We start from the raw sequence: 10,167 nt of genomic DNA on the forward strand, positions 1-10,167 counted from the left end.
TCCTGGTAAACTTGATGGTGGTAACGAAGGGAAAAAATATTTAAAAACATCAGCGCCATCTGACGTCTGGAAGAAGCCGTCTGTTTCCGGTTTTATTTACTAAACATTTGTATCCTGTCACTGACAGTAGCAGCATAAACTAGATAAATGGTGCCCAATTGTTGTTTCTGGGATTACCAAAAGGGTTGGAGAATGAACACATTACGTTTCTCTCAGTCGTAAAGAAGCACAAAGTTTCCGTTTCCCCCAATTAATTCAGATGCCTTTGTGGCGCAATTGGCTAGCGCGTTCGGCTGTTAACCGGAAGGCTGGTGGTTCGATCCCACCCAGGGGCGTAGCATAGGAGTTTTTACATATTCTTTTTTATCCTTAGAGACTCCTTATGATAGGTTAAGAATCATCTGTATCTTTTCCGTATACATCGTTGCCTAGTCATCAGTGGTGTACAACCATGATAACTCTACAGTTAAACAGATTATGGTTATCTTTATTAGTTATGCTACTTTGCACTCCTTTCATTGATGATGAGTAAACTTGGGACGCGTAAAATAGCAAATTAAAGGAATTTTGAATCGTCAAAACAACAAAACTACTCTAAAAACAACATGTGTACTTCATTTTCGGGAGTCTTCTGGTGGTAATCAGCTAGTTAAAAGCCTTGTGCGGGACCATATGGAAAATTCACCCGACTCCCCACTTGGCGTGCCCTTTGGTTACTACTCAGACACGCAGATTGCAGTGAAATTGATAAACTTCAAAAACCGACTGTTCTCACCCAGGATCGAACTGAGGACCTTCAGCGTGTGAGGCCGACGTGATAACCGCTACACTATGAGAACACGAATTTTACAATAGGATCCTTTTTATAAAAGGGTTTTACAACCGAATCTAAGTTAACAATATAAATAACCACATCAGAAATGTATGCAAAGGATGTCTTGTTCCCACCCAGGATCGAACTGAGGACCTTCAGCGTGTTAGGCCGACGTGATAACCACTACACTATGGGAACTGAATTACACGCATTGATTGAAACCAAGTTTCGATTAAGACCACATGGAATTGAACGCCCAACGTGGGGCTCGAACCCACGACCCTGAGATTAAGAGTCTCATGCTCTACCGACTGAGCTAGCCAGGCACATGTTAATGGTTAACGCAAACAGAAACGATCCCAACAATCCATTGAGTATTTCTTCTGTCAAAGGAATGGTGGAGTCCTAAAGAAAAATAACAACTTAAATAAATTTTTTTTTGTGTGTGATTCATACGTTTGATTTCCAGCAAGACATGAAACAGCTGCCTCCACATATGGAAAGGAGGTGGGTTAGACCATGATGTATATCGGGAGTAGTAACGGCTGCAGAATCAGTTGAGCTACGCGTGTTAAGCTCCAGAGATGGCGTTTGCGGCTGGTTAATTGGAATTTCTGAAGAGAGGGAATGAGAGAAAGAAAGCAAAGATTCAAGGGTTAAGGTAATGAAAGTAAACGTTTCCGAACTAGCCCTTCCTCTTTATCACACGTGTCCATAAGGTAGATCACGTGATACAAACTTTTACCCTAAATTTCTCCAACGATGAATTGTAAACGAATATTTCCCAAATGAGCATTGGATTCGTCTCAGTGATACGAATAAAATGTAAATTATTTGATTCGATAAAACCTAAAATATTTGTTAGTTTGGAACTTACCAGCCGCGACGCCATCTCTGGAGCAGAACGAGTGTAGCTCAATTTCTTCCGTGAGAAGAGTACTTCCATTTCTACTCCTGGTAAACTTGATGGTGGTAACGAAGGGAAAAAATATTTAAAAACATCAGCGCCATCTGACGTCTGGAAGAAGCCGTCTGTTTCCGGTTTTATTTACTAAACATTTGTATCCTGTCACTGACAGTAGCAGCATAAACTAGATAAATGGTGCCCAATTGTTGTTTCTGGGATTACCAAAAGGGTTGGAGAATGAACACATTACGTTTCTCTCAGTCGTAAAGAAGCACAAAGTTTCCGTTTCCCCCAATTAATTCAGATGCCTTTGTGGCGCAATTGGCTAGCGCGTTCGGCTGTTAACCGGAAGGCTGGTGGTTCGATCCCACCCAGGGGCGTAGCATAGGAGTTTTTACATATTCTTTTTATCCTTAGAGACTCCTTATGATAGGTTAAGAATCATCTGTATCTTTTCCGTATACATCGTTGCCTAGTCATCAGTGGTGTACAACCATGATAACTCTACAGTTAAACAGATTATGGTTATCTTTATTAGTTATGCTACTTTGCACTCCTTTCATTGATGATGAGTAAACTTGGGACGCGTAAAATAGCAAATTAAAGGAATTTTGAATCGTCAAAACAACAAAACTACTCTAAAAACAACATGTGTACTTCATTTTCGGGAGTCTTCTGGTGGTAATCAGCTAGTTAAAAGCCTTGTGCGGGACCATATGGAAAATTCACCCGACTCCCCACTTGGCGTGCCCTTTGGTTACTACTCAGACACGCAGATTGCAGTGAAATTGATAAACTTCAAAAACCGACTGTTCTCACCCAGGATCGAACTGAGGACCTTCAGCGTGTGAGGCCGACGTGATAACCGCTACACTATGAGAACACGAATTTTACAATAGGATCCTTTTTATAAAAGGGTTTTACAACCGAATCTAAGTTAACAATATAAATAACCACATCAGAACTGTATGCAAAGGATGTCTTGTTCCCACCCAGGATCGAACTGAGGACCTTCAGCGTGTTAGGCCGACGTGATAACCACTACACTATGGGAACTGAATTACACGCATTGATTGAAACCAAGTTTCGATTAAGACCACATGGAATTGAACGCCCAACGTGGGGCTCGAACCCACGACCCTGAGATTAAGAGTCTCATGCTCTACCGACTGAGCTAGCCAGGCACATGTTAATGGTTAACGCAAACAGAAACGATCCCAACAATCCATTGAGTATTTCTTCTGTCAAAGGAATGGTGGAGTCCTAAAGAAAAATAACAACTTAAATAAATTTTTTTTGTGTGTGATTCATACGTTTGATTTCCAGCAAGACATGAAACAGCTGCCTCCACATATGGAAAGGAGGTGGGTTAGACCATGATGTATATCGGGAGTAGTAACGGCTGCAGAATCAGTTGAGCTACGCGTGTTAAGCTCCAGAGATGGCGTTTGCGGCTGGTTAATTGGAATTTCTGAAGAGAGGGAATGAGAGAAAGAAAGCAAAGATTCAAGGGTTAAGGTAATGAAAGTAAACGTTTCCGAACTAGCCCTTCCTCTTTATCACACGTGTCCATAAGGTAGATCACGTGATACAAACTTTTACCCTAAATTTCTCCAACGATGAATTGTAAACGAATATTTCCCAAATGAGCATTGGATTCGTCTCAGTGATACGAATAAAATGTAAATTATTTGATTCGATAAAACCTAAAATATTTGTTAGTTTGGAACTTACCAGCCGCGACGCCATCTCTGGAGCAGAACGAGTGTAGCTCAATTTCTTCCGTGAGAAGAGTACTTCCATTTCTACTCCTGGTAAACTTGATGGTGGTAACGAAGGGAAAAAATATTTAAAAACATCAGCGCCATCTGACGTCTGGAAGAAGCCGTCTGTTTCCGGTTTTATTTACTAAACATTTGTATCCTGTCACTGACAGTAGCAGCATAAACTAGATAAATGGTGCCCAATTGTTGTTTCTGGGATTACCAAAAGGGTTGGAGAATGAACACATTACGTTTCTCTCAGTCGTAAAGAAGCACAAAGTTTCCGTTTCCCCCAATTAATTCAGATGCCTTTGTGGCGCAATTGGCTAGCGCGTTCGGCTGTTAACCGGAAGGCTGGTGGTTCGATCCCACCCAGGGGCGTAGCATAGGAGTTTTTACATATTCTTTTTTATCCTTAGAGACTCCTTATGATAGGTTAAGAATCATCTGTATCTTTTCCGTATACATCGTTGCCTAGTCATCAGTGGTGTACAACCATGATAACTCTACAGTTAAACAGATTATGGTTATCTTTATTAGTTATGCTACTTTGCACTCCTTTCATTGATGATGAGTAAACTTGGGACGCGTAAAATAGCAAATTAAAGGAATTTTGAATCGTCAAAACAACAAAACTACTCTAAAAACAACATGTGTACTTCATTTTCGGGAGTCTTCTGGTGGTAATCAGCTAGTTAAAAGCCTTGTGCGGGACCATATGGAAAATTCACCCGACTCCCCACTTGGCGTGCCCTTTGGTTACTACTCAGACACGCAGATTGCAGTGAAATTGATAAACTTCAAAAACCGACTGTTCTCACCCAGGATCGAACTGAGGACCTTCAGCGTGTGAGGCCGACGTGATAACCGCTACACTATGAGAACACGAATTTTACAATAGGATCCTTTTTATAAAAGGGTTTTACAACCGAATCTAAGTTAACAATATAAATAACCACATCAGAAATGTATGCAAAGGATGTCTTGTTCCCACCCAGGATCGAACTGAGGACCTTCAGCGTGTTAGGCCGACGTGATAACCACTACACTATGGGAACTGAATTACACGCATTGATTGAAACCAAGTTTCGATTAAGACCACATGGAATTGAACGCCCAACGTGGGGCTCGAACCCACGACCCTGAGATTAAGAGTCTCATGCTCTACCGACTGAGCTAGCCAGGCACATGTTAATGGTTAACGCAAACAGAAACGATCCCAACAATCCATTGAGTATTTCTTCTGTCAAAGGAATGGTGGAGTCCTAAAGAAAAATAACAACTTAAATAAATTTTTTTTGTGTGTGATTCATACGTTTGATTTCCAGCAAGACATGAAACAGCTGCCTCCACATATGGAAAGGAGGTGGGTTAGACCATGATGTATATCGGGAGTAGTAACGGCTGCAGAATCAGTTGAGCTACGCGTGTTAAGCTCCAGAGATGGCGTTTGCGGCTGGTTAATTGGAATTTCTGAAGAGAGGGAATGAGAGAAAGAAAGCAAAGATTCAAGGGTTAAGGTAATGAAAGTAAACGTTTCCGAACTAGCCCTTCCTCTTTATCACACGTGTCCATAAGGTAGATCACGTGATACAAACTTTTACCCTAAATTTCTCCAACGATGAATTGTAAACGAATATTTCCCAAATGAGCATTGGATTCGTCTCAGTGATACGAATAAAATGTAAATTATTTGATTCGATAAAACCTAAAATATTTGTTAGTTTGGAACTTACCAGCCGCGACGCCATCTCTGGAGCAGAACGAGTGTAGCTCAATTTCTTCCGTGAGAAGAGTACTTCCATTTCTACTCCTGGTAAACTTGATGGTGGTAACGAAGGGAAAAAATATTTAAAAACATCAGCGCCATCTGACGTCTGGAAGAAGCCGTCTGTTTCCGGTTTTATTTACTAAACATTTGTATCCTGTCACTGACAGTAGCAGCATAAACTAGATAAATGGTGCCCAATTGTTGTTTCTGGGATTACCAAAAGGGTTGGAGAATGAACACATTACGTTTCTCTCAGTCGTAAAGAAGCACAAAGTTTCCGTTTCCCCCAATTAATTCAGATGCCTTTGTGGCGCAATTGGCTAGCGCGTTCGGCTGTTAACCGGAAGGCTGGTGGTTCGATCCCACCCAGGGGCGTAGCATAGGAGTTTTTACATATTCTTTTTTATCCTTAGAGACTCCTTATGATAGGTTAAGAATCATCTGTATCTTTTCCGTATACATCGTTGCCTAGTCATCAGTGGTGTACAACCATGATAACTCTACAGTTAAACAGATTATGGTTATCTTTATTAGTTATGCTACTTTGCACTCCTTTCATTGATGATGAGTAAACTTGGGACGCGTAAAATAGCAAATTAAAGGAATTTTGAATCGTCAAAACAACAAAACTACTCTAAAAACAACATGTGTACTTCATTTTCGGGAGTCTTCTGGTGGTAATCAGCTAGTTAAAAGCCTTGTGCGGGACCATATGGAAAATTCACCCGACTCCCCACTTGGCGTGCCCTTTGGTTACTACTCAGACACGCAGATTGCAGTGAAATTGATAAACTTCAAAAACCGACTGTTCTCACCCAGGATCGAACTGAGGACCTTCAGCGTGTGAGGCCGACGTGATAACCGCTACACTATGAGAACACGAATTTTACACATAGGATCCTTTTTATAAAAGGGTTTTACAACCGAATCTAAGTTAACAATATAAATAACCACATCAGAACTGTATGCAAAGGATGTCTTGTTCCCACCCAGGATCGAACTGAGGACCTTCAGCGTGTTAGGCCGACGTGATAACCACTACACTATGGGAACTGAATTACACGCATTGATTGAAACCAAGTTTCGATTAAGACCACATGGAATTGAACGCCCAACGTGGGGCTCGAACCCACGACCCTGAGATTAAGAGTCTCATGCTCTACCGACTGAGCTAGCCAGGCACATGTTAATGGTTAACGCAAACAGAAACGATCCCAACCATCCATTGAGTATTTCTTCTGTCAAAGGAATGGTGGAGTCCTAAAGAAAAATAACAACTTAAATAAATTTTTTTTTTGTGTGTGATTCATACGTTTGATTTCCAGCAAGACATGAAACAGCTGCCTCCACATATGGAAAGGAGGTGGGTTAGACCATGATGTATATCGGGAGTAGTAACGGCTGCAGAATCAGTTGAGCTACGCGTGTTAAGCTCCAGAGATGGCGTTTGCGGCTGGTTAATTGGAATTTCTGAAGAGAGGGAATGAGAGAAAGAAAGCAAAGATTCAAGGGTTAAGGTAATGAAAGTAAACGTTTCCGAACTAGCCCTTCCTCTTTATCACACGTGTCCATAAGGTAGATCACGTGATACAAACTTTTACCCTAAATTTCTCCAACGATGAATTGTAAACGAATATTTCCCAAATGAGCATTGGATTCGTCTCAGTGATACGAATAAAATGTAAATTATTTGATTCGATAAAACCTAAAATATTTGTTAGTTTGGAACTTACCAGCCGCGACGCCATCTCTGGAGCAGAACGAGTGTAGCTCAATTTCTTCCGTGAGAAGAGTACTTCCATTTCTACTCCTGGTAAACTTGATGGTGGTACCGAAGGGAAAAAATATTTAAAAACATCAGCGCCATCTGACGTCTGGAAGAAGCCGTCTGTTTCCGGTTTTATTTACTAAACATTTGTATCCTGTCACTGACAGTAGCAGCATAAACTAGATAAATGGTGCCCAATTGTTGTTTCTGGGATTACCAAAAGGGTTGGAGAATGAACACATTACGTTTCTCTCAGTCGTAAAGAAGCACAAAGTTCCCGTTTCCCCCAATTAATTTAGATGCCTTTGTGGCGCAATTGGCTAGCGCGTTCGGCTGTTAACCGGAAGGCTGGTGGTTCGGTCCCACCCAGGGGCGTAGCATAGGAGTTTTTACATATTCTTTTTTATCCTCAGAGACTCCTTATGATAGGTTAAGAATCATCTGTATCTTTTCCGTATACATCGTTGCCTAGTCATCAGTGGTGTACAACCATGATAAATCTACAGTTAAACAGATTATGGTTATCTTTATTAGTTATGCTACTTTGCACTCCTTTCATTGATGATGAGTAAACTTGGGACGCGTAAAATAGCAAATAAAAGGAATTTTGAATCGTCAAAACAACAAAACTACTCTCAAAACAACATGTGTACTTCATTTTCGGGAGCCTTCTGGTGGTAATCAGCTAGTTATAAACCTTGTGTGGGACCATATGGAAAATTCACCCGACTCCCCACTTGGCGTGCCCTTTGGTTACTACTCAGACACGCAGAGTGCAGTGAAATTGATAAACTTCAAAAACCGACTGTTCTCACCCAGGATCGAACTGAGGACCTTCAGCGTGTGAGGCCGACGTGATAACCGCTACACTATGAGAACACGAATTTAACCATAGGATCCTTTTTATAAAATGGTTTTACAACCGAATCTAAGTTAACAATATAAATAACCACATCAGAACTGTATGCAAAGGATGTCTTGTTCCCACCCAGGATCGAACTGAGGACCTTCAGCATGTTAGGCCGACGTCATAACCACTACACTATGGGAACTGAATTTTACGCATCGATTGAAACCAAGTTTCGATTAAGACTACATGGAATTGAACGCCCAACGTGGGGTGCGAACCCAAGACCCTGAGATTAAGAGTCTCATGCTCTACCGACTGAGCTAGCCAGGCACATGTTGATGGTTAACGCAAACAGAAACGATCCCAACCATTCATTGAGTATTTCTTCTGTCAAAGGAACGGTGGAGTCCTAAAGAAAAATAACAACTTAAATAATTTTTTTTTGTGTGTGTGATTCATACGTTTGATTTCCAGCAAGACATGAAACAGCTGCCTCCACATATGGAAAGGAAGTGGGTTAGACCATGATATACAGTCATGCTTGGAAGTTTCTTTAGCAGGCTAATCGGTCTATATCCTTCTATTTCTTTTTGATGGAGGGGATACTTTGGTGCCTACCGTACCCCTTTATGCTATTCCTATTTCTCTTTCTTTGCAACCCGCGAAAAAAGTGCAAAATTAAAAGTAGGAAAATTGACTGAAACGTAGAGGAAGAGAAGAATGGAAAGAAAACGAGGGTATGGTAGGCACCATAGTATCCCTTCCATCCAAACAAAATGAAAGGATATAGACCCATTTGCCTGCTAAAGAAACTTGCAAGTATGACTGTATATCGGGAGTAGTAACGGCTGCAGAATCAGTTGAGCTACGCGTGTTAAGCTCCAGAGATGGCGTTTGCGGCTGGTTAATTGGAATTTCTGAAGAGAGGGAATGAGAGAAAGAAAGCAAAGATTCAAGGGTTAAGGTAAGGAAAGTAAACGTTTCCGAACTAACCCTTCCTCTTTATCACACGTGTCCATATGGTAGATCACGTGATACAAACTTTTACCCTAAATTTCTCCAACGATGAATTGTTAACGAATATTTCCCAAATGAGCATTGGATTCGTCTCAGTGATACGAATAAAATGTAAATTATTTGATTCGATAAAACCTAAAATATTTGTTAGTTTGGAACTTACCAGCCGCGACGCCATCTCTGGAGCAGAATGAGTGTAGCTCAATTTCTTCCGTGAGAAGAGTACTTCCATTTCTACTCCTGGTAAACTTCATGGTGGTACCGAAGGGAAAAAATATTTAAAAACATCAGCGCCATCTGACGTCTGGAAGAAGCCGTCTGTTTCCGGTTTTATTTACTAAACATTTGTATCCTGTCACTGACAGTAGCAGCATAAACTAGATAAATGGCGCCCAATTGTTGTTTCTGGGATTACCAAAAGGGTTGGAGAATGAACACATTACGTTTCTCTCAGTCGTAAAGAAGCACAAAGTTCCCGTCTCCCCCAATTAATATAGATCCCTTTGTGGCGCAATTGGCTAGCGCGTTCGGCTGTTAACCGGAAGGCTGGTGGTTCGATCCCACCCAGGGGCGTAGCATAGGAGTTTTTACATATTCTTTTTATCCTCAGAGACTCCTTATGATAGGTTAAGAATCATCTGTATCTTTTCCGTATACATCGTTGCCTAGTCATCAGTGGTGTACAACCATGATAAATCTACAGTTAAACAGATTATGGTTATCTTTATTAGTTATGCTACTTTGCACTCCTTTCATTGATGATGAGTAAACTTGGGACGCGTAAAATAGCAAATTAAAGGAATTTTGAATCGTCAAAACAACAAAACTACTCTCAAAACAACATGTGTACTTCATTTTCGGGAGCCTTCTGGTGGTAATCAGCTAGTTATAAACCTTGTGTGGGACCATATGGAAAATTCACCCGACTCCCCACTTGGCGTGCCCTTTGGTTACTACTCAGACACGCAGATTGCAGTGAAATTGATAAACTTCAAAAACCGACTGTTCTCACCCAGGATCGAACTGAGGACCTTCAGCGTGTGAGGCCGACGTGATAACCGCTACACTATGAGAACACGAATTTTACCATAGGATCCTTTTTATAAAATGGTTTTATAACCGAATCTAAGTTAACAACATAGATAACCACATCAGAACTGTATGCAAAGGATGTCTTGTTCCCACCCAGGATCGAACTGAGGACCTTCAGCGTGTTAGGCCGACGTGATAACCACTACACTATGGGAACTGAATTTTACGCATCGATTGAAACCAAG

The 10,167-nt window shown here is 41.1% G+C and overlaps 19 non-coding genes across 19 annotated transcripts; 4 read left to right on the plus strand and 15 right to left on the minus strand.

Moving 5' to 3' along the window:
• Positions 1 to 261: 261 nt before the first annotated feature.
• Positions 262 to 335, plus strand: Trnan-guu. The gene has a single exon. It is a non-coding gene; the product is annotated as a tRNA-Asn (tRNA).
• A 431-nt stretch (positions 336 to 766) lies between these two features.
• Trnav-cac lies at positions 767 to 839 on the minus strand. Its single transcript has one exon. It is a non-coding gene; the product is annotated as a tRNA-Val (tRNA).
• A 100-nt stretch (positions 840 to 939) lies between these two features.
• Positions 940 to 1,012, minus strand: Trnav-aac. The gene has a single exon. It is a non-coding gene; the product is annotated as a tRNA-Val (tRNA).
• Positions 1,013 to 1,067: 55 nt separating this feature from the next.
• Trnak-cuu lies at positions 1,068 to 1,140 on the minus strand. Its single transcript has one exon. It is a non-coding gene; the product is annotated as a tRNA-Lys (tRNA).
• An 887-nt stretch (positions 1,141 to 2,027) lies between these two features.
• On the plus strand, positions 2,028 to 2,101 carry Trnan-guu. The gene has a single exon. It is a non-coding gene; the product is annotated as a tRNA-Asn (tRNA).
• A 430-nt stretch (positions 2,102 to 2,531) lies between these two features.
• On the minus strand, positions 2,532 to 2,604 carry Trnav-cac. Its single transcript has one exon. It is a non-coding gene; the product is annotated as a tRNA-Val (tRNA).
• A 100-nt stretch (positions 2,605 to 2,704) lies between these two features.
• Trnav-aac lies at positions 2,705 to 2,777 on the minus strand. The gene has a single exon. It is a non-coding gene; the product is annotated as a tRNA-Val (tRNA).
• A 55-nt stretch (positions 2,778 to 2,832) lies between these two features.
• Trnak-cuu lies at positions 2,833 to 2,905 on the minus strand. Its single transcript has one exon. It is a non-coding gene; the product is annotated as a tRNA-Lys (tRNA).
• Positions 2,906 to 3,791: 886 nt separating this feature from the next.
• Positions 3,792 to 3,865, plus strand: Trnan-guu. The gene has a single exon. It is a non-coding gene; the product is annotated as a tRNA-Asn (tRNA).
• Positions 3,866 to 4,296: 431 nt separating this feature from the next.
• On the minus strand, positions 4,297 to 4,369 carry Trnav-cac. Its single transcript has one exon. It is a non-coding gene; the product is annotated as a tRNA-Val (tRNA).
• A 100-nt stretch (positions 4,370 to 4,469) lies between these two features.
• On the minus strand, positions 4,470 to 4,542 carry Trnav-aac. Its single transcript has one exon. It is a non-coding gene; the product is annotated as a tRNA-Val (tRNA).
• A 55-nt stretch (positions 4,543 to 4,597) lies between these two features.
• On the minus strand, positions 4,598 to 4,670 carry Trnak-cuu. Its single transcript has one exon. It is a non-coding gene; the product is annotated as a tRNA-Lys (tRNA).
• An 886-nt stretch (positions 4,671 to 5,556) lies between these two features.
• Trnan-guu lies at positions 5,557 to 5,630 on the plus strand. The gene has a single exon. It is a non-coding gene; the product is annotated as a tRNA-Asn (tRNA).
• Positions 5,631 to 6,061: 431 nt separating this feature from the next.
• On the minus strand, positions 6,062 to 6,134 carry Trnav-cac. Its single transcript has one exon. It is a non-coding gene; the product is annotated as a tRNA-Val (tRNA).
• Positions 6,135 to 6,235: 101 nt separating this feature from the next.
• On the minus strand, positions 6,236 to 6,308 carry Trnav-aac. Its single transcript has one exon. It is a non-coding gene; the product is annotated as a tRNA-Val (tRNA).
• Positions 6,309 to 6,363: 55 nt separating this feature from the next.
• Trnak-cuu lies at positions 6,364 to 6,436 on the minus strand. The gene has a single exon. It is a non-coding gene; the product is annotated as a tRNA-Lys (tRNA).
• Positions 6,437 to 7,829: 1,393 nt separating this feature from the next.
• On the minus strand, positions 7,830 to 7,902 carry Trnav-cac. The gene has a single exon. It is a non-coding gene; the product is annotated as a tRNA-Val (tRNA).
• Positions 7,903 to 9,893: 1,991 nt separating this feature from the next.
• Positions 9,894 to 9,966, minus strand: Trnav-cac. The gene has a single exon. It is a non-coding gene; the product is annotated as a tRNA-Val (tRNA).
• A 100-nt stretch (positions 9,967 to 10,066) lies between these two features.
• Trnav-aac lies at positions 10,067 to 10,139 on the minus strand. The gene has a single exon. It is a non-coding gene; the product is annotated as a tRNA-Val (tRNA).
• Positions 10,140 to 10,167: the final 28 nt, after the last annotated feature.

The sequence above is a fragment of the Daphnia magna genome, unplaced genomic scaffold (genome assembly GCF_020631705.1).
Source record: "Daphnia magna isolate NIES unplaced genomic scaffold, ASM2063170v1.1 Dm_contigs096, whole genome shotgun sequence".
Classification (NCBI taxonomy): domain Eukaryota; kingdom Metazoa; phylum Arthropoda; class Branchiopoda; order Diplostraca; family Daphniidae; genus Daphnia; species Daphnia magna.